The sequence below is a fragment of the Erpetoichthys calabaricus genome, chromosome 4 (assembly GCF_900747795.2).
Source record: "Erpetoichthys calabaricus chromosome 4, fErpCal1.3, whole genome shotgun sequence".
Taxonomy (NCBI): domain Eukaryota; kingdom Metazoa; phylum Chordata; class Cladistia; order Polypteriformes; family Polypteridae; genus Erpetoichthys; species Erpetoichthys calabaricus.
Window position 1 is genome coordinate 221,985,879 of NC_041397.2, and position 3,382 is coordinate 221,989,260.

Below are 3,382 nucleotides of genomic sequence, written 5' to 3' on the forward strand. Positions count from 1 at the left end.
CTGCCTGGTGTCATTAGACCATGCTGCTCCTTTTAAATATGTACCTGGAGAGCTGTCCTGGAGATTTAGCCCTCTAAGGGTTATTTGGGGTCCAATGGTGGATGGACACCAGGGGCCTCATGTATAAACGGTGCATACGCACAGAAATGTTGCGTACGAACGTTTCCACGCTCAAATCGCGATGTATAAAACCTAAACTTGGCGTAAAGCCTCACACGGTACGTCATACTCTGGCGTACGCAATTTCTCCGCTCGGTTTTGCAGACTGGTGGCACCCAGCGTCAAAGCAGTGCTACTGTTCCTGTGTGGTCACCCTTTCTTTCTTAGATCCACATTCCTGACGCGGCTGTATAAATACACTGAAACTAACTGCATATTGTTTATTAGTGTAATGCATCTGATTGTAATTAACCTGCAGCAATATAATGGTCCAGGGAATAGCCATAGTATTCCAAATACCATAACTGCTTTAGCGTTGTGATTCTCAATGCATCTTCTTCTTCTTTCGGCTGCTGCCGTTAAGGGTTGCCACAGCAGATCATCTTTTTTCATATTACTCTCACTGCACCACTCAGAGTATTTATATCACTGTATCTGAGTGGGGAATCACAGCAGCAGCTGATTGGAAAGAGAATTATCGGTATACAGCATGAAGCAGACGCTGCCTCAGCCACGGCAAAACGCTTCAGAGACTTTCCTGTACGGACTTCGCGGTTTAGACAACGTTTCATCCCAAGAACTATAAACGCACTCAATCAGTCCATCAAGTGCTCCTTGTAGAACTGTTTGTACTTATAAGTACAATTACCTCACTGTAAACTTGCACTACAGTTATAATATTGCACAACCTGCGCCACTTTATAAAGCGTGTATTTACATATGATGACGATATCATTTTTAAGATGAAATGCAGCAAAATGTTGATTATATTATACAGATATAACTTTAACTTCATTTAAATAATCTGTATTGTTATTAATTAAACATGTGAGGACACTGTGCCGCAGCGCTAGCTAGTTCAGGGATTGTTCCTGCATTGCGTTGTATTCTTGCTGGTGCTTACGCCGACACTGGAAGGATAGACGGATAGAATAATTAAACATGTACTACAAAGATATTTCAATGTTCCTGAAAAGTTTTGAAGAATCGGTGTTCTAAACTCACAAATGGCTTCACGTCTATTACAGAGCTAATTGTGTGGCAATTGGGTATTTGGAGAAAGAAAAGTAAGGACAGGAATTGGAGGTTAGTACGTTTGAAAGAGACAGTACTTCTGTAATAAATTATTTCATCGAAGGTCGTGCAGCAAGCCTCTTGCGTGAGACATGAACAAGCACTGCGCCACCGTGTTCCCATGTTTAATAACACGCTTTAACTCCTATCATCATGAAAAAGATATCACATATACATCTCAGTATTTTAATTATTCAGAGAGCTGTAATATCATGAATGTAATGGATTATGTGTCCTGTTGGAGAAAAAGAAAGCCAGTTTAAGAAGCAGGTAGTGATTCACACACACAGAGCACATAGAAGATCGAATACAGAACAAAGCATTTAATGTGCTACTTTAGTTACAATGGGATTTGAGAAACTAGTAAATTAAATGATTTTAAGATTAAGGTTATGATGTTCTACTTTAATGGCAAAATAAACTACGTGATTAAAGTGGAAATTTCGAGATTAAAGTTAACATTTCGTGCTTTTTTCCCCACTGTGTGCCTGTTTTTTTTGTCTGTACCCTAATAAGCTTTCATATGACACTCAGATGGTGGGCTATGACTTGCCTTTTCACGGCAACTTTGATATCTGATTTCTTTTTTATTTCGAGCACTGTGCGACTTTGTGAACTTGAGCTTTCGAGTTTCTCTGACACTCTGTCACTCAATCAACCACTGTTTAAACCAACAAATAGTGCGTTTTTCCTTTGCCTCCACTTGATATTCGCTGAAATTCTTATATTTTCCCCCGAGCTTTTAATAATAATAATTCATTACATTTATATAGCGCTTTTCTCAGTACTCAAAGCGCTATCCACACAGGGAGGAACCGGGAAGCGAACCCACAATTTTCCACAGTCTTCTTACTGCAAAGCAGCAGCACGTTTTCCTATTGTCTTTTCACAGAAGGCTATTTATATTGATTTGCATATTCAAAGAGGCGTAATTCTGGGAGGAGTTGGGGCGGGACAGAAGGCGCGTGCACGTGCGTTATTTTTCATGCTGATCGGGATTTATGTAGCGGAAGAACGTGTAAGTTTGTACAGATTCCTGCATCTGGATTTTTCTGTGCGTACGCACTGTGACAGATAGAGGTCTCCGTGACCCCTTGAACCCTCAGACTAGACGTCAGACACCAGGTAAAAGTCCAAATAATGATTTATTAATAATAATAATTGTGCACAAAGCACCCTCCTCTCCACAATACTCAATAATAATAATAACAATAACAATAATCCTCCACACTCCCAGACACTTTGCCACCCTTCCTCCCAGCTCAGCTCAGTGTACTGGGCTTCCCAGAGTCCTTTTATACACCCTGACCCGGAGGTGTTCCCATTCAACAGTCCACAGTTCCTTTTCCCTTCCGGGTCAGGGTAAACAGTCCTTTTCTTCAACCCGGGAGCACATCATTTCTTCCTGTCACGTGACCGTGACGTACTCCTGGGTTATAGGGCACATGCGAGCCTACGAGTCCCCCTACAGCGACGCCTGGTGGCTCCCAAGGTATCCAGCAGGGCTGTGTATAAAAACTACATAGTCCATGAGGCCCTGCTGGAACTCTGGGCATGTCCACGCTGCTGGGAGAGCTCCTCCTGGCGGCCTGGGGGTGAGGGCCGGAGTAGAAAGCCGGCAATCCTTCACAGCACATTCCCGCTTTTGTGCTTACGCCATGTTATAGTGTGAGTTCTACGCAAGGCGTTATACATGAGGCCCCAGGTGTGCTAGAGATAACTTGGTCCTGCCATCCTTGCAGCCAGAAAGGCATAAAGTACCTCTGACCCCACAAGTAAATTGCCAAGTTTTTTCTAGAAATGATCCTGTGAGGGGCTTTAAATTTCTTTCAGACCAGAGTCTGGTATCAGGACAAGAGTTGGAATAAGGGGTCTCTGTTGAGTGAAATACACTAGAGCTAAGAGAACAAAGTCAAGAGAAAGTGAGTGAGAGACAGAAATTTAAATAATATTAGAAGTAAAGTGCTTTGGTGTCACTTAATTGCTGGTCATGTGGATGAGCCATTAGACCTAGCAGGCATTAATAAATTCTTGTAAAGGATGCCTTTGTGGGTCTACAGATTTTCTCATTTTGTATTTTTCTTTTGTGACTCTAAATTCTCCATTTATTTATCCCTTTTTTGTATGTTTAATATGTTTTGTTATGTCG